This window comes from Pogona vitticeps, chromosome 2, assembly GCF_051106095.1.
Source record: "Pogona vitticeps strain Pit_001003342236 chromosome 2, PviZW2.1, whole genome shotgun sequence".
Taxonomy (NCBI): domain Eukaryota; kingdom Metazoa; phylum Chordata; class Lepidosauria; order Squamata; family Agamidae; genus Pogona; species Pogona vitticeps.
In genome coordinates, this window is record NC_135784.1 from 257,925,053 (window position 1) to 257,945,787 (window position 20,735).

Genomic DNA, 20,735 nt, shown 5'->3' on the forward strand with positions numbered 1-20,735 from the left:
GCTATGGTTTTTCCTGTAGTGTTGTATGGAAGTGAGAGCTGGACCATAAAGAAAGCTGACCGCCGAAGAATTGATGCCTTTGAATTGTGGTGCTGGAGGAGACTCTTGAGAGTTCCCTGGACTGCAAAGAGAACAAACCTATCAATTCTAAAGGAAATCAACCCCGAGTGCTCATTGGAAGGACAGATCCTGAAGCTGAGGCTCCAGTACTTTGGCCATCTCATGAGAAGAGAAGACTCCTTGGAAAAGACTTTGATGTTGGGAAAGTGTGAAGGCAAGAGGAGAAGGGGACGACCGAGGATGAGATGGTTGGACAGTGTCATCGAAGCAACCAACATGAATTTGACACAACTCCGGGAGGCGGTGGAAGATAGGAGGACCTGGCGTGCTCTGGTCCATGGGGTCACGAAGAGTCAGACATGACTAAACGACTGAACAAACAAACAAATTGATGGCACATACCAACAACATTGAAGGGTGATGAGAGAAATTATGGGCAAGTTGTGTCTGTCAGTAAGTTTTAATAGCAAACTTAGGTGCTGAGTAAGGTTCCATAGGTTTGGAATCTCACTCAGAAAAGAACGAAAAAGAGAGAAATGGGGGAGGGGACAGCATGTTCCTAGGAATTGTGGGGTTTGTAAAACTAAAAAAAAAATCAGACAAGCAAACAGTGAGCACTGGATATGATTAGAAGCTGTAGCATTTGGAGTATTAGAAGAAAAGAAATGAAAACTATGGGCTGGGATGTGGGTGGATGAGGAGGATGGAAAGGTCTGTTTGAAGAAGGCAGGGCCAACTAACTGAAAGCCCACCTGAACATTTGTCATCAGATGGGGTATGTCTCCTAAGGGCATCTTTCAGGCCCCTGTCAAAGACAGGAACTGCATTAGGTAGATCTTAATTGGATCCAGGGAGGCTTGGTGTGTGGCTTCTTCCCCTCAGTGCCTTTTACTTCCTCATTCACACGCCAACCTCCCCCACTGGAGGAAAAGCTCAAGCTGCCTCCCGCCTTCTCCAAGTGCTTCTTAGCACAGCAGTAACTGATGCTTTCCAAATGCCTTTTCAGGCTTGTCACAGCTTGGAGCCTGGCTGTCGCCCATCACTCCTGAAGAGAAGGGAGGGAAGGAGAGGCAGAGGAGATACCTCAGATACCCTCCTGCAAGCATTCATTTCCTGTTCCTGTTGTTTTATATAAGAAGAACCAAAATGCAGGGAGCATCAACGGCAGAGCACACACTTTCCTCAATGTTTTATGACCATGGCTAGTTCCCCTTGTCACTATTGTATACTGCAAATAACTTTATCCTGTGCATGGAAGCTACCAATGTCTACAGGGAGGAGGAGATCTCTCTATACTGTGGACCTGGGGCAGCTCATGGACTAGGATGGGGGACACCTCCTTGTCTCAGTCAGGAACTGCCCTTCCTGTGGAGACCTTACAGTTCTACTAGCACTACTTTCAGTACAGCACATGGAATAGTTATTTTTGGACTACAACTCGCAGAATTCCCCAGTCAGCCACTGAATATGCTGCCTGGAGTGCTCTGGGGACTCCAGTACTCAAAGGGAAGGTTTCTAAGCTTTGTTTCAATGTGAAAGGTATATGTATTTTCTTTTGGATTATGCCTTTTCTACACAGAATGAGCTTCAAGTTGTCCAGCACCAGTAACCTATCTACTAAAATTTCAGTGGTGTACTTTTCAGTCACCAAATCCCTTAAGTAATAATAGTGAGGTCAATAGAAGCATGGATCCTTACGTAGCCAAAACAGAATTTCCCACAAAAAATGGTGGTCATGGCCTTCTGAGATTTGCAAAATAATGACAATGCATCAACAATTCTTCTTCATTTATTTCTTGGATTTCTATCCTGCCCATCTAGACCAAAGGTCTACTCTGGGTGGTTTACAAATTTAAAAACAATAAAACCAAAAACATATATTATAGATCCAAGGTGGCCATTAAGACATATTAAGATACGGTATGGAAGGAGGGAAAGCCTGCCCAAATAGCCAGGTTTTAAGTCTTTTCCTGAAAACACCCAGAGAGGGAGCCAGGAAGATTTCTACTGGCAAGTTGTTCTAAAGGTGAGGGGAAATTCCCCTCCCTCTTTTTAGTTGGATGAGGACTGCGCATACTATAGTCAGTGGTTATGGGGTGCAGATTGGCTATGTGATGTATGTGCATGATGTGGAATGGAGTCTCTGGGAAAAAATGTGGCTGGTTGCATCCTTGAACATGAATGCCCCAACACTGCAACTTCAACAACAGCATAATAATTTGTACGTCCATTTTGTGCAATCAGACATGGGTAGATGTCTGCTGTTCTACATGTCTTTGTAGTTAATCTCAAAGCTGCCTTCAATAACATATCCCTTGGATGCGATCAATACTAATTTCTAACTGGTTATTTTTTAAATTTTTCTTCTATTTTCTTGTGCTTTCCATCCTTCTGTTTAATTTTAGATTTACTGTAAATCTAAATTGTCATATTGATTGTATTGCCATATGAGGTCATATGGATTTGGTATTTTTTAAATTTTTTAATTTGTAAAACATCCAGAGTAGTGTGTTCACTAAAGAGGTGGAATATCAATCAATCAATCAATGAACCAACCAACCAACCCACCAACCAACCAACCCATTTCACATTTTAAAAAACACGGAAGTTATTTTAACGTCTGAATATCAGATTTCTGTAGACTATCATACTGGAGTTGGTTATATTGCCACTTTGACTGTATTATTATGTTTTTATGGGAATGAAGTTGGTGAACGTTGTGGGATTCTGCTTGTCTGTAAACCAGCCAGAGTAGTGTGAATTCACTAACTGGGTGGTAAATAAATAACATAAAATTAATATAAATTAATTTCCTTCAGGTCCTCTCTTTTATTAACTTGCTTCCCTTGTCTGTCATGTTGTCAGTTTCAGCTTTTGGGTCAATCAGTTTCTGTATATAGAATTGCTGGGTGTTCAGGCTACCACGGGATCCAAGCATGAAGACATTTTAAAAGTGTTTTTTTTTTTTTTAAATGTGTGCCTGAAAAAAAAAAATTAAAAATCCCCTAGGGAAGAGGCAGTTTTTGCATCAGGGAGCTTCAGGCAGTCTACAGCCATGAATCCTACCCTCAAAACGTCTGGTAGAAATGTCTGCCCAGGCACCCGAGCCATTTCCAGGCATGGTGCAGCCCATGGAAGGGCTGTGGGGAAACCACCCCCCCCAATTGCCTACTCCTGGTGTCTATTAACAAGCCAGTTTTTACACAAACAACATCTTGTAGAAGCTTAAAATCTAACAAGTTTTATTTGGCATAAACTTTCGTGGATTGGAGCCAACTTCTTCAGAAGCATCCGAAGTTCCAGCAGCTCTTTTCCTTAACTGCTGCCAGTCTTTTCTGAAACTAATATGTCCTAGTTGCCAGTTCATACAAAATAAGAATCATTGCATGCCGTTGGGTCAGTTATGACTTACGGCAATCCTTCCCATGACTTTCTGGGCATACTCAGGTTTACCTGCCCCTCCTTCAGGGCCTGCTCTGGGAGCATGTAGCTTGCCCATGGCCACACAGGCCGGTTCTTTTGCTCAAAGCACAATGGGGAATCCAGTTCCAAACCCCTGGCTCCATTGCCAAGTTCTTCATCTCTCAAATATTTTGGAATACAGTGATGATTACTCATAATATACAGTTGCTGTTCTAGCCCATTTCTCGCCACCTGCTGTGAAGTTTGCAGCTAGGCTCAAGGAGAAAAGGAAAGGTTGAAAAGAGGTGAATGGCAGGTGACGTAATCATTCCTGCTCATAAAACATTCCTGGTGCTTCAGCTCTGAAAGCCCCAGGGCTCCACTACTGAATCAATGGAAGCCAGCAGGATGTTGTTAAAACAACAGCAACGACAACAACAACCAACAACAACAACAACAACATAGAACCATGCGTATTTTTCATCAGATGTTTCTACATCAAGCCTTTCAAAAGAAAAGCACACAGGCCTAGGAATGTTGTGTTTGATGATGCTTCGGTCCACAGTATAAGCTCTGCTGTCTGGATACAGTATCCAGGGCAGATAAACCTGAGAGTAATGTATTCCATCTGTAAGGAGACTGAGATGAACATTTGGTGCTTCGCTTGCCAAAGGAGCATGTTGCATGTAAGGTAGCATGTTCAAAAGGAGGGAAGAAGACTGGATTTCATGATTCTCTGGCTGCCTCAGGATGTGGCTGATACGTAGGAAGCAACTTCCAACAGGATAAAAGAGTACAAGTTCTTTGTGTAAATCTTTAGCACTTTTTTTTTCTTTTCCTCTTTCCTTCCTAGTTCAAGTTCTGAATGCTTCCAAGAACAGCCCAGAGATGTTAGGAAACTTGAGGTGGAAAATGCAAAAGGCAGATTCTACAGTGGTAAAACTCATTTTAGTATTATTGTTATTGGCAAGAGCAGATCCTAGGAGAACGATGTATGTGTTTGTAGTCCCTCTGTAGACCTTCAAAGGAGTAAACACTGACTGGGAGTGGGGACAGGACATACAATTCCCCTCCCCCCTTTATGGGTTTATTATGCTGCTTGGAAAGGACTTTATATTACAGAGCAATGCCCACCAATAAGGCCCACCATTAAAAGTAACAGATGCCATGTGAGAGCGCTGCAGTACTCCTCATTTCAGTTATGCTTGCACAGAAGCAGCGGTTGCACTGCCTTGTTTCTGCTCTTGCTTTTCCTGAAAAGTAAATTTTAAACTGAAAATTTGTATTATCTATCTATCTATCTATCTGTCTGTCTGTCTGTCTGTCTGTCTGTCTGTCTGTCTGTCTGTCTGTCTGTCTGTCTATTTATTTATTTGCTTGCTTGCTTCTTTGTTTGCCAGAATCCTATTGGTCTTTGCTGCAGCTAATTGACAAGATGCCAGGGTGTGACTGGGTCATCTGTTCATGTGCTCTATTGTGCCACCATGGTGTGCCCCAGCACACCAGCAACTAGCCTCAATTAGCTAGTTGGGAATAATTATATAAAATATATGGTCCTTCAAATGGCCCTGCTCCAGTTGCAACTTATTACTAAATTATAACTAAAGCATTTAAATCAACAGAACTTACAGGGAAGCTTATTTATTAAAACCTCACTGATTCATTGGATCTACTCTAGTGTGGCTTACTACACTAACCAACAAAATTTTAGCCAATGGATAAATATTTTCATTGTTGCACAGCAAATGAAGATGCACGGAGTTTGGGTTCATCTATAAGATTAAATACAGTCTATTGATTAGACCTCATAATAATACTAAAGGAAATTGTATCTAGACTTTCAAATGCAAAAACTCTCCCTTTTGGATTAGAGCCAGAAATGATAGTTGCCAGTTCTTAATAAGCAAAGTAGGAACTGCACATTTTATTCTTTTAAAATAATCTGTCATGATTGAAACGATATACCCAGGGACGTGTGTCTAATCTTCCAGATGCTGCAATTATTCGCAAAAATAATTCAAAAGACTACTATGTTCCAAGAATGATTAATTCATTTTTACATTTAGCATGTGTGCAGCTCAAACTATGGTAAATAACATTAGTTATGCTGAATACATATTGTACAACAAAGATGTTTGGATCCCCAAGTGGCTATAGCAGCAGAACACATTGATAATATTTTATTTCTCGCTTAGAAAAGGCCAAATCTGAATGTCCTAATAGGATGCGACAAAAGATATCTCAGTAATAAAGCCTTATTACTCCAGCAAGTGCACAAGTAGGATAAGATGTACTGTTATACCAGTGCAATGTCACAAAGCATCACACTGTGTTCGTCTTGCAGGGATGTTACTGTGATATGGCAGGCAGATACTCCAACGCAAATGCTTAGGATCAAGAAACTTGCTTTTAACTGGTTGCAATAAAAGGTCAACTTTCATCAAGGCCATGGGCACAGAGACTGTAGCTGCCTGCAATTCTAGAAATCTAACTTTTAAAAAAATGCTCAAAAACACATATAAATGCTTAATACTGAATCATAAGTCCTGTAATGCAGTGGTCCCCAAACTTGGGCCTCCAGATGTTCTTGGACTTCAACTCCCAGAAATCCTGGCCAGCAGAGGTGGTGGTGAAGGCTTCTGGAAGTTGTAGTGAAAGAACATCTGGAGGCCCAAGGTTGGGGACCACTGCTGTAATGGACCTACAATGAGGCTACTTGATAATGTCAGAAAGAAACAGCTGGTAAATTTGAAGGAAAGTGTTGCATAATAATTTGGCTGTAGAAAAATGGATTTGATTGTGTCCTATGTACCATCAAATTACTTTTGATTTTGAGGATCCTAACAAGGTTTTCAGGGAACATGAGATGTTCAATGAGTGATTTACCACTGGCATCCCCCAATGACTTTATCTAGCCAAACAGGGATTTGAACCTGTGTCTCCTGAGTCTGACACTCTCTTCAGTGTAGCACACTGGCTTTCAATGTATTTGAAGGAAGACGTAAGTTACAGTACTGTCTTTTAAAGAAAACTGAACGGCACAAACATACAGCAGAAGGGAAGGGCTTTACATGGTTCTAAACCCAACCGTTTCCGGGAGCCGTGAGAGAGCCATGAGACAGGTGTTCTGTTGAACACTAAAAAGCGAGAGGCATATTTAACCTAAACATGTATAAGAACAGTAAATGGTAATGAGGCATCTTTACAGCTAATAATTTCGTTCATTGTGAACTTTTATGGATTATAATACACACACACACACACACACATATACACACATACACATATACACACATACATATATGCGCGCGCACACACACAAACACACACATGTTGAAACAAACCTATTTGAAAACTTCAAACTGACAGTCAAACATTTTACTTACAAAGTAGTCTTTCCGGGGAACAGTTGATATAATCTCCATGAAGCTTGGCCTCTCTACTTTCCTGCCTGCCTTCTCTACTCTTCGTAGAGTCTTCCTCGAACTAGAGAAGAATGGTATGTAAAGCAGCAGTCACAGTTGTAATTTAAATGATCAATCTTGCTGGTTGTTGTGGGTTTTTTGGGCTGTTTGGCCATGTTCTGGAGATTTTTCTTCCTAACATTTCACCAGTTTCTGTGACTGGCATCTTCAGAGGACAGGAGCTAGAACTCTGTGTTCTGGTGTAGTGTATGGGATTGTTGAGTACAGTGGTGCCTCACTTAGCAATGTTAATCCGTTCCGGAAAAAACATCGCTAAGTGATTTAATCACTAAGCGATTTTAAAAAGCCCATAGGAACATATTAAAATGCGTTTAATATGTTCCTATGGGCTAAAAACTTACCTTAAAGCGAAATTCCTCCATAGCGGCAGCCATTTGGGTGCCTCTACAGCGAGGCAAAATAGCGGTCATTTTGGAACCGCCGATCAGCTGTTTAAAAAAGTTCGCTTTGCCACAATCGCTCCCCTGCGATCATCGCAAAGCGAATTTTAGTCATAGAGGACATTGCTAAGCGATCGCTCCAGCGATGGCCAAAAGTCCATTGCAAAGTGATTTCATTGCTCAACGGAGCGATCGCTAAGCGAGGCACCACTGTATTTGTAGCTGTGGGATCAGGTGTTGTTTTTTCAGGAGATTGGGTGTTTTCTGTGATCAGGTTGTTTTTTGTTATGGTTGTTTTGTTGTGATAAGGGGGAGATTATCTGTCACTGTGGTTGATGGGTGTCATTAGCTAGTCTTTCGTGTGCAGTGATCACCGGTCCTTGGGGCTGGATAGAGTTCGTTGACCTTTTTGCAGGCTGTATTTTTCCGTGCTGGGAGCCAGGGTTTATTGATTTTTAGACTTTCTTCTTTTTTGTTGAAGCTATGCCGATGTTTGTAGATTTCAGTGGCTTCCCTGTGTAGTCTAACATAAGGATTGCTGGTGATGTCCAGTACTTTTGTATTTTGAAATAGGATTTCATGTCTAGCTTGTTAGGAAGACTTCAGGAAGAAAACCTCCAGAACACAGCCAAACAGCCTGAAAAACCCACAACAACCATCAGATCCTGGCTGTGAAAGCCTTTGAGATCAGTCTTGCTGTCTGTCACCTGAAAACATCAAATTAGTGATTAATTTACCTTCATTGGGATATTTGTGGGAACTTTATAGAAATATTTGGTGTAAAATGAGAATTACTACTTTTCTAATCTCATATTAGGCTATTACTTTTTTAAAAAATTATCCACACTATGTACTTATAGATGATACATAACTCAGAATGTTGTACTCTGTTTTAAAGAAAGGAAGCATTTCATAGGAATCATGCACTAGCATAAAATCAGAGTACATTTCTTACTAAAGGTTTACAATGCAGTTGGTGTGCAAACAGTTAAAAGAGATGAATGACATTCACAGTGTACAATAGATTTGTTTTTTCTTTTCCAGAATGTTTTTCATTAGATCCAAACCAGTTAAACTGCAGATCTGAAGATGGCTGTCTTTAATAATTGGATGTAGCATAATGTTATTTAAAAAGTGTAGTTTTCCTGTAAGAAAATAGCTGTGACAGGAGAAGTTGCATTCTGCTTCTTTACACAATGCAACATATTGAAGGTTAAATAAGAAATCAGTAAGACGGTATCAGCAATACCATGTTCAATAGAATCAGGCCAAGGCAATTAGTCTCAGAATTCTGTCCAAACTACAACTGAATGAACAATTTATCTTACCTGAGTTTGAAGTCTTTTATTTATTTATTGGATTTATACCCCGCACCATCTGGCAACCAGACCACTCTGGGCAGCTAACAATAAAATAAACAGTACAATATCAAGACATGATTAAAAATAATAATAATACATACATTCAAACAAATATAATAACCAGCAAGATAAATTAAAACAGATGGCGGTGCAGGTGGTAAAAGGATTGCAAAAAAGATGGTAAAAGAGAGGCTGCGATCTCAGTAACCCAATGATCAGGGAAAGCCTGGTGGAAGAGCGAAGTCTTCAATGCTCGTCTGAACCCACCCAGCGAGGGAGCCAGGCGAATCTCAATAGTCAGGCCTCTGATAAAATAGGCTTTCCCAACCTGGCATCCTCCAGATGTATTGAACTGTACATCTCATTATCCCCAACGAGCATGCACTGTGTGAAGTAGTACTTCCTTTTATCTGTCCTGAATCTTTTACAGTGGGGTCTTGACTTGAGAATGGCTCGAGTTAAGAACATTTTGACTTAAGAACCGCTCTCATAGGAAAATATTGACTTGACTTACATACTTAGATTTGAGTTAAGAACTGCAAAAAAAAACCCACGTGGGAGGCAGGGCAAGTGCAAAATTTGAACTTTCAGTTAACTGTTGGCCAATGAAAAGGGTGCCTGTCTGCTTCCTCACTCCTCCCAGCGTTTAGAGAGTGGATTGGGAGACAGTCTTCGGACTGCCTGGTACTGCCTGGACTGTATTTTCCCTGCCTTCCCTGAACCTTTCTTGACCTAAGAAAAAAAGAAACAAAATATCCCCCTCTAGTGGTCGAAGGCGGAATAGCAGCTTCCCATTAGTTTCTATGGACGGAAAAGAGCAGATACGGATTAAATGGTTTTCAATGCATTCCTATGGGAAATGCAGATTTGACCTGAGAACTTTTTGACTTGAGAACCACCTTCCAATACGGATTAAGTTCTCAAGTCAAGACCCCACTGTATCTCACTTGTTTGTGTGACCATTAAAAGCGAAGGAGACAAACTTCTTACACATGTTTTCTGCATTATGCATTATTCTATGCAATACTTATCACGTTGTATCATTTTCTCATAGGGCAGTTGCTACATCCTTTGGATAATTCCACTTGCTCTTTTCTAGCTCTGTACTATTCTTTCTACAAATGCATGGGTAAATAGTGTGGGATTTGCTGTGGAAGTAAAATGGGTGCATTTGAATGTTTTTTTAAATTGATCACATGATGTGAAGCTCCATATGAATCAAGTTTGGCCCTTTTTGCCTCTGAAGGAGAGGTTTTCCTGGCTGAACGAGGGCTTCTCCTTTTTCAAGCCAGGGGGATTCAAGCGGTGACTGTGTGTGGCATTCTGGTGGAGTATTAAGCTCAGTATGATGTGTTTGGACAGTGAGAACCCACCCCTGTGATCTTTCTCCTTAGTCACCTCAAAGTATTTTCTAAAAACAAACTGCCAAGTTTAATGCTAGATCACCTGATACACTATTCTAGCGCTTGATCTCTTCCGCACAGACAAAGAGAGAGAGAAAAATCAATATGAAACACAAACAATTCTGACAAACTACAACAGTAGTGGTATGTATATATATATATGTTTGTACATCATGGAGAGCTTGGAAAAGCTATCTTTCTCCCTAACTCCAGGCAACAGTTTAAACAGCCCACTAGCTTTACAACAAACCATAAAAAGAGAGCTGGGGGATCAGCAAAGGGCTGGATCAAAGGTGGGGGGCTGTGGGCTATGGTGTGGATCAAAATGCATCTGATTGAGGGTCCAGCGTGGACACTGGCCCTGAAGGAATCCATGGTCTCAGTCTGGTCACCTAATCCAAACAGAAGTGTAAAATAAACCATGAATCACTCTGATTTGGCTTGCTAGCAGACTGATCTTCACTTTTCATTTCAGTTTCAATGCCCTTCCTGTGATTGGCATCTTGCAATAGATTCTCCTCACTTTGTCAAATACTCTATTTTGTTCCTGTGTCCTTGAAGTTTACTGTCTTGGCCATGAACCAAGAATAATCTGAGTACATCCAAATGACATCAGTGTACAATCTTAGTACACAATAGGTACAATTTGTTCCTTACAGTTGGGGCCCTCTTGTGAGTTCCTCTTATATTTCCAGATTATTAAATTCTAGCATGCGTTTAGCTGTATTGTGTCATCTCTTGACCTGTTTTCAATATGTTCAAAATTTCCTTGCTGAATATTATTTCCTCAGAGCTTCTCTTCCTTCACCCATCACTGTTTTTACAGGCATAAACCTTAAGCTATTCTAACTTGTATCTGGCAGATTTTATTCGTCATAAATGCCAGTTAAAGTTGATCTCAGTATTGGAAGGTCATGGTTGAAATAAAAGCCCACAGCTACTGATGGCATTAAGCAGACATATAAGCCAAATAAATCTTATTCCATTGCCAGTGCTTATTTGGCTGAGTGACAGAAAGAAGTTTGTCTCTTTGGTGACAGACAGCTGAGAGGTCAACAGGAAAAAACTGAGTTTTAGTGTTTTGTGCTGAAGAGTATTGAGCAGATATTGGCTTAAGTGACAGACTTGTGTGGGTGGCTGTGATTGTTACATCAGGGAAGTAAAGAGCAAACACAAAGCATTCTAAATATAGAAACTATTAGGAAGCTTCAGCTATTTTAGTCCTTTTGAGGTACCTAGATATATAGTACTCCAATCAAACATTTGAAGAAATATGGCTGATTAAAGAATGTCAATATCAAGGTTAGTTCTTAATCTTAAAAATACACATGTTTGTGCAAACAACAGAAACAGGCTGTCATATGATCCACCTTTTCCTACCTGGTATTTCATAATGTCACCCATTTTGTTTTGAGACAAAAAGACTGATGTGACAGCTTGTTTTACCTTCCTAGAACACATTTTGCCTTTCTCCACTTCTGTTGCTGTTATTGGTTTTTTTTAAAAATCATTTTGTGTGCCTTACCTTTCTGTTGTCTTATTTTTCTGTTCTTTGCCTTTATTGCCTTCTAATAGAAAGGGAAGAGATGGAGGCAGTAACAGATTTCACTTTCTTAGGCTCCATGATCACTGCAGATGGTGACAGCAGCCACGAAATTAAAAGACGCCTGCTTCTTGGGAAGAAAGCGGTGACAAACCTCGACAGCATCTTGAAAAGCAGAGACATCACCTTGCCAACACAAGTCTGAATAGTCAAAGCTATGGTTTTTCCTGTAGTGATGTACGGAAGTGAGAGCTGGACCATAAAGAAAGCTGACTGCCGAAGAATTTATGCTTTTGAATTGTGATGTTGGAGGAGGCTCTTGAGAGTCCCCTGGACTGCAAGGAGAACAAACTTATCCATTCCAAAGGAAATCAACCCTGAGTGCTCACTGGAAGGACAGATCCTGAAGCTGAGGCTCCAACACTTTGGCCATCTCATGAGAAGAGAAGACTGCCTGGAACAGACGCTGATGTTGGGAAAGTGTGAAGGCAGGAGGAGAAGGGGACGACAGAGGATGAGATAGTTGGACAGTGTCATTGAAGCAACCAACATGAATTTGACCAAACATGCTCTGATCCATGGGGTCATGAAGAGTCAGACACGACTAAACAAGTAAACAAAAACAACAACAATATGTTACTTCCTCATATGACCATCCCTTTAAGAGAAGCAAAGATTTCAGAAAAAGGCAGCATCCAGGGCAATTAAGTTTGATTTTGCTGTGATGGTGATAATCCTATCAGGTTCTGCCAAGGTCTTAATGGGGCTTTGGCTCAATAAAGTTGATTGGAGTGTAACATTTGGTGAGCCAGGCAGGAGGGTGAAGTGAAAGGATCTTGCCTTCTGAGAGGTGAACCTATCAAGTTCTGGAGAAAATGGAACAAAACTCTTACTCTCAAAGCTCCCTCGTCCAGTTTAGGCATTATATGAGCCATTCTGAACATGCTTAGAAAGGAGTGCCTAGATCCACCCCCATTGTTGCTTTGGTCATGGTTTCAATGCTCAGTCTGAAGAGGATTGGACATCTACTTATGTGTAACCTCTACAAAGCAGGAACCATAGGAAACCTTGCCTGCATGTACAACTACACACCAGCAGCACCTTTCTCTCTTTCACATTCTACACACCAGTGGCAGAGAGGGCAAAGCTAGGCGCCCCACTCTAATTACGTTCAGAATGCTGGTGAATATTATGATAGTCTGAACAGCAATACAGAAGGTAACAGAGCACCAAAAGGGACCCACCAGGGACTTAAGGTAGAGCTCTTCCTTAAGGAAGTGGAAGGGTTTTGGTACCAGCTTCAGGAAGAGCCATTGAGGGGAACTATGTGACTTTCTGGCATTTCTGGGACAGATTGTTCCAGGACTGAAACCAGTAACAATTTGGGTTTGCTGAAGCAAGTAGTGTAATGTTAGAATGGTGTGAAGCAAAGAGAAGTAGACAATGAGGGGCTGTCACCATTAGTAAAAGTTGGAAACCAGGTTGCAGAATGCAGAGGTGGTATAACAATGAAGTTAAATGATCAGAAGCCCAGTTTCAGGAACAAACTGAAAAAGATGGATGAGACAATTTTGGTGACGAGAAGACCATTTGTGGGAGTGGAATCAATCCAATGGAGAGACTTTAAGATAACAGGACAGATAGGCAAGCTCAGCAAAAAGGCAGGCTTAGTTTTAGCAGCCTGGTCCATTAGACTGGAAAGAGTGTCAAAAAGGAGTACGTGCAGGCAGAGATAATAGAAGCTGTAATTAATGCAATTTATCCTGTACTCAGCCTGGAGAGATATCAGGAAGGAAAAAAGAATGGAAGCTTAGCAAAAGTAAGACATCTTGAGATCCTATTACCAGGAAATAGATGCAACTGAAATTTATAGCTGTCAAAGGCAGGCTGAGAACTCCAAGAGATACCTTGTGATATATACAGAGAAACAGGATTCAGGTCTGATGTATGACCTCACTCTTGTATAAAACATATTCTTCCCCACCATTGGTACAGAGTGCTAATGTTACGATTAGACTGCAGCATTATTTAACTGACAGGCAGGCCACAGATTTGAGAAATTGAATGCGGCTGCAATGAAGGAAAGGGGGGGTGTGGCGAGAAAAAAATGGAGAAAGAGGTCTCTCAAGCTAGGAAAAAAAAAATCCAAAAGTGGAGCAGTTGTGTCTATAGCCTCAGAAAGGAACAGCACCTTCACCCAAGCAGAAAAGTCATCACTTGCTGAATGAGGCAATGGAATCAGAAAGCTGGCATAGGGTAAATTAAAGCTGTAAGAGGTGAAATTGCTCTTTTGAAGCAAGTTGTTTGGAATATTAATCAAAGTGTCAATTAAGGGACTAGAAACACTAATAGGGAGTATGAAAGAAGGGGTTGCAGAATCCACCAACATATTGGAAGGGAGTATTTGAGAATTTGATTATTTTCTTTTATAGTTAGCAGAGTATCAAGTACAAACAACGTGTACAGAGGAAGAATGAGAGAAAAGTAGCCCACCCCTTTTCACAACGACTAGCACTTTATATGTTAAAAATCACTCCGGAAGCATTTTAAGTGAAAAAAGATAGAGGTATCTTTACTTGCATTCTTATATTGCTTACATTATTTACATTCTTACATTACTTAGATCTCTATAGTTATATTCAGTAAAAAAAAAATAGGAAAATTGAGTTCCTAAATGTGGGATTTCTCTCCATGGTCCTTGCATGCTCCGAGGTCAGGAAAGGTGAGAGCCTAACAAACAAAGGAAGCAAAGCAAGCAAGCAAGCAAGCAAGAAGGCAAGCAAGCAAGCAAACAGGCAAACAAGCAAACAAGCAAACAAACAAACAGGAAGAGGAGAGTGGGAAGACAGAGGTGGGAAAAATAACTTTACCAATAGGTTAGTAGGAAAGGAGAATCCATTTAGGTCCTCAAAGCCACCCTCCGACTGATGCCCAGTTTTAGAAAGCATGCAAGTTTATTATCTTAACAGGGGGAACACTTTGAACCTTTGTTTCAGGTATAAAAGACAAGAAGCACTACAAATCCAGTAGTTTTCAACAAGGGAACCAGCCATGCTAGTTTCTTTCAGCACGTACCACAACAACCGCAATGGAAAAAAATAGGATCGGCTCCTTCAGGACTAACAGATTTATTTCAGTGTAAACTGTTGTGGATTACAATCTCCTTCCTCAGACACAGCTGCAGAATCCATATGCAGTGCAAGAAAGATGGCCTAGGGAGCAGCCAGGCAGGAAATAGCAGAAACCAAGGATGAGCAACCAGATAGCAATGGTCCCAGAACCTAAAGCCACATAGCCTTCCATTTGCATACAATGCAAACAATGTGAAACTAACTGGAAAGGGAGTAATTTATGTCTGCTATCTCATACCTCATCAGGAAGCAAGAATAGCTAACTTAATGGGATTGAATTTTCTTGTTTAGTTCTTCCTCAACCAAGTTAAAACTCTAGCGTTGTGGAAAACTCAACGTTGTGTTGAGTCAGAGGGCTAAAAAACAACTTTCCAGAGATACCTCTGAAGAAATTAGGATAACTGTTAGGAAAAAATAAACACATAATGAAGTAGAATTGGCAGCAGCAAATGGAACCCCATGATGGATTAAGGTCCAGCTTTAGCTAGTTACAAAGCTTTGACTGTTCCTATGCTTGTTGAACATAAGACAAAGGGAAATATAGTAATTGGCTACAGTGTTAATTGAGGAAATAGTGAAATGCTGCAATAGAGATTTAACTGGGGAAGCATCAACAGCACCCCTCATTCCAGCCAGGAAAACAAAGAATCTGGTGAGCTTAGGTAGAGAAAACGGTTCTGGCACTCAAAGTAAATTTGGGTTACCATAAATCTCAGTTGTATAATACAGTAACAACTCAGTGGGAAAGTAAGATAGATATAGGTCCCAAAGGACAGTATTATATGCCAAGTACTAGATGTAGCGTCTTCACAGAATTCTTCCAAGAAAGCCTCATAACAGTGTCTGAGCCCAGCCCCAGATGTTCCATGGCTAGAGGACTGGTATGTCGAAGAAACTTCAGTTGAAATATTTATGGAATCATCCTGCCAAGTAAACTATCCAGACAGCTGACTGGCTGAAATCCTGTTGCTTGGCATAGTTGATCTAGAGCAGGCTCATTAAATTGGGGATTTGGTGAGTCAGTTCCCATGTATGTAAAATTGATTCAAATAGCTCTACTGTAATTGTGACATACTTTAGCATAGGAAATCACAATTTGAGTAGGCCCACTTGAATCAATGACACTTACAAAGGAGTTCTCTCCAAATCCTAACTGATTCAATAGAACTACTCTAGCGTGACTACACTAAGCAACTGGATTTCAGCCATTATGTTATAGAGAAGAACAGTGCTCTATCTGATGTCTAATGGGGAAAAGGCTTTATTTGTTTCTTGCTCCAAATCTCTCATTGTTTTTCTGATTGCCTCAGCGCTGTTAAAATTACAATTAAACACAGCCAGTATAGCATTTCTCTTATTGTAAACATTGAAAGGCAGTTTTGTGGCTCTGCAATAAGCAAAATGTCATGATATACTGGATCTTTGGTTTGTAGCTTCAGGAGCAGCCAAACAGTTGGAAGGGGAAGCTATCGATTTTCTTGGAAGTTATTTATTCCAGACTGCAGTCGACTCACAGCTTCCGGATGCCATTTGAGTAAAGCTTCAACAGATAACGTGAAAGATAAGTAGTTTGTCCTTGAACATTCTTCTCCTACATGTTTCACAGCACTGATGTTTACTAGATGGGGCTGAAGATCTTTGGGTGTCCCCCCTCCCCAACCTTTGCTGTGGAAGAAAGTTAGCCAAATAAAAATAGGTAGGAAAAAGAAATATTTTTCTTTTGCCTTCAGATGAGAATGCTCATGAACAGGGAGCTATTCCTAGGCAAGACACTGGAAAACAAATTATATTGGTCATTAGACATCGGATGGAATATCTTCCTGTTCTAAAAGAAGTAGATAGAGATCTAGCTTCAGAAATTGCCCCCTCTAACAAGTGCACACTAATAACTACAGTACAGAGAAGTTCACTGCAGGCACTACAGTAATGGACAATGAGATATCAGAGTTTACAATGTATCCAATGGCAGCTGATGAGGAAACATCCTAAGCTCAGGGGCAGGTTGATGAAGTAGAGGGAAGCAAGTGCATCCTAGATACACAAAGCAATAGAAGGATCAAGGAACTGGAAGCAGGGAAGACCTTTCTCTCTGAATGCAACAGTCTACTACCTATGACAACAAAACTGTGCATCAGGAGAGGTGGATCTGAACATTCTCCAGGCAAGCTTCCTGTGCAAAGTGAGCCACCTAGCTCTGTTAAGGAAACAAGTGTTTTACTCAGGAATGTTCCCTGTGGAAAAAATTGAGTCTCACAAGAAAAAAATAGCCAGATGTTTGAAAAACGGTAAAAACATCAAGTATCCAAGGGCAACTAAACAGTAGCCTCAATCCAAGAAAATGATTTACAAAAAGCCATTCAAGCGATTGGAGACTTACCCAGGTAAATACACACAAATTTCCATTGGTTTTAAATTCAGAAGCCAACAATAACAAGCCTACAAAGCCAGGAAAGAAGAGGGAGGGGGCAGTATTTGAACCACCTATTGATTTGAACTTCACAAAGAAAGCGTCCAGCAAAGTGATAAGTGTAATAGGAAGCAGTCACCATAGGTAAGGAAGACTCAGGAGAAATCCCACCCCCTTTACAGGTATGTATACATTTGCATGGCCAGCAGCAAGTTCAGAATATCTACATTTTCATCCCACATGCATTACATAAAGTAGTAACAGAGTATCTACAAGACCTCCCAAATGAAGATTTCATTATTGTTGTTGTTTAGTCGTTTAGTCGTGTCCGACTCTTCATGACCCCATGGACCAGAGCACGCCAGGCCCTCCTATCTTCCACTGCCTCCAGTAGTTGTGTCAATTTCATGTTGGTTGCTTCGCAGACACTGTCCAGCCATCTCATCCTCTGTCGTCCCCTTCTCCTCTTGCCTGCACACTTTCCTAACATCAAGGTCTTTTCCAAGGAGTCTTCTCTTCTCATGAGATGGCCAAAGTACTGGAGCCTCAGCTTCAGGATCTGTCCTTCCAATTGATTTCCTTTAGAATTGATAAGTTTGTTCTCCTTGCAGTCCAGGGGACTCTCAAGAGCCTCCTCCAGCACCACAATTCAAAGGCATCAATTCTTCAGCTGTCAGCTTTCTTTATGGTCCAGCTCTCATTTCCATACATCATGACAGGAAAAACCATAGCTTTGACTATTCGGACTTTTGTTGGCAAGGTGATGTCTCTGCTTTTTAAGCCCCATCACCTACTGGCAAATAGAAGGGGAAGATATGGAGGCAGTGACAGAATTTACTTTCTTGGAGTCAGTGATCACTGCAGATGGTGACAGCAACCACGAAATTCAAAGACGCCTGCTTCTTGGGAGGAAAGCAATAACAAACCTAGACAGCATCTTAAAAAGAAACCCTTTTTTCTGCCTTAATTCAAGCCTTCTGTTTTGCTTGCCTGTTCCTTTTTTCATAGTTTTGAGTCAGTCTCTCTCTCATACACACACCCTCCCTCCCTCCATTTTCTACATACATTTAAACAAACTTGATGAAGCTGCTGGTCTCCCGCACCTTCCTTCCCTCGTTAACTGGAGCCTTTCCCTCCTCCTGCTTGCTTGCAGTCATCTCTGGTGGAAGCAGTCATTCACAAGCCTTGGATTGATTGACTGCCCAGGCTATTCTACAGTTGTAACCAATCAAGCCAGCTCATCTCTGATCTCTGAAAGAATGGATTTACGAGTGCCCTGCCGCAACCAAGGAAGTAACAGGGAGAGGTGGCTTACAATTTGAGGTTTGGCTGCAGGGGGTGGGGTATGGGGGATAGCACTCTGCTCAGTATCCCCAGGATTTTCACTTTTACCCCATTTGGGGTAATTTACCCCTGTTCTCCGACCACTGGGCTATAGTATGGTGTGGAATTTTAGGATTTCCATTCCCAGAATTTGCTCAGCTCCCTGCCCCCCACCAGCCAGAAAGCTTTGGGACTTCCACAGTGTATCAGCACAGTTTCTTTGCTGTTCAAAGCAGAAGTGCCTGGAAAGATCATGAAGGGAGGAAGGGCTGCTCTGAAGCCTCCTTGTTTTTGGCTCCCACTCCACTCCCAGAAAACCCTGAAAATCACATCCTTAATATAATCCACGTTACTCTCCAGTTCTAGTATCCTATTACATGTGACAAGTTCAAATATTTGAATATGTTACTTCCCCTTTATGACAGGCTGAACAGAAGAACTCTGGGAGAAGGCAACTTCCGGGGTAGTAGTTGGGCTTGATTTTTTTCAATAACCACAGCAGTTCTGCCAGGTGTCTACCAAGCTGCTGGAGCAGCTTCTTGCTAAGTAACATTGCATCTGTTTGAATTGTCCTAAGCTGGAATGCTTCTCCTAAGGCTGATTACTGGTGATTGAGAGTTTTAATCTAAAATATGTCGATCTTTTGGACCTACACTTTTCCTTGGCCCCCCCAACCATGACTGAAACTCAGCCACCAATAATTTCTTTGAAATTAAAAATTGACCCTCGGTCCATAGGGCGTATGTTGCCAGCCTGCTATGTATGTTGCTAACCTAGATGTATTGTCCCCACAACATGGCCCAGAGTCTTTATTTGATCTGCCAAGATCATGGTTCAACCCTTGCGAACAACTTTAAAAAAATCAGTATTATCTGAACAGGAATAAGAGTGTACACTCCAGAACACTGGGATGACATATTTGCTTTGATTTTAGTATGCACCATTTACCCAGTAGCTCAGGTCTCCACAGGGTCAAAAGCTCACACTAATTGACCCTGAGATGTCCTTCACTACAGAGCCAGCTTGGAGGTTTATGATAATTTGTTCCTTTCATAAGCTCTGTCGGGAGCACCAATTTGCCATCCATCAAGCGCACTGCCAGTACTGCAATCACAGATTGCATTAACTCCTAGCCAGTCTAGTGTTTCTAACCTTTCTCTGACCTTTGTTGCACAGACAAAAGCATTGATGTAGGCAATGGAAGCCAGTGATAACGGCAGGGTTTCCGCAAGGATGAGGATAAATAAATCTGTTACAGAAATGTAAGGGTAAGTGCAGAAGAACAGCAGAGAAGAAAACAAGAGCCTGATAGTTTGAAGTTCTGCACAGCTCAATAACCTTTGGAGTGTATACACAGAAATTTCACTCTTTTGATTGTGCAAGACACTTACTCAGTGCCTCGAAGTCAACAGTTCCACAACATAATAGATTTGTGTATCAGTTTGCAGATGCTCATCATTACAGATATTAGCTGCCTTACTCAACTGCCGAACTGTTTACATCAACCAGTTCCTTGAACATTTATGACCAGTATTAATACATGGACACCATTTTCTATATCCTGTTTCTTTCTGTCCCTATTCCCCTATCCATGCAAACTGTATATATGAAGCTGAGGGATGACGCTTATGCTCCACGTACCTGAATAAACAGACTGTAATCAGCAAAAGTCCTTAAGGTGAAGATCTTTGTTTTTAGTGTTGCTAATAACTAATATTCAACTAACCATTCCAGAGCAAAATAACATTCAGCAGGAGATGAGAGACAGAGAGAGAATGAATGATGAATTACATCTTAATAGGAGATTTTACCACCAGAGGTTCGATTCAATAATGGATTCTTATCACACTACATGCATTAATTGGCTTACCTAGCTCTAGGAACTTTGTGTTATCAGCAATAGCTTGTGAATAACTGGGTGAATATAATTTTCACTGTCAGTACTTACTGCATTTGTCTTTTGAGCCTTTCTGTCACACAATCAACTGAATGGGACTTGTAAACGAGGTTATAGTAGCTATAATAGTGAATGAATGGTCTTTTGATCTTGACATTATCAATATAAGAAAAAAAAATATTGCTTTGAATTCTTGGGCTTCTGGCTGTTTTATTGTAAAGAGTTTCCTTTGAAATCCGAGATGGAAGCACCATTATCTCATACTTTAAAGTGGGTCAGTCTAAGGGCAATCTGATATACCTGCCTTTGAGGGCTGACTGATTTCATTCATAGTGCATGATTC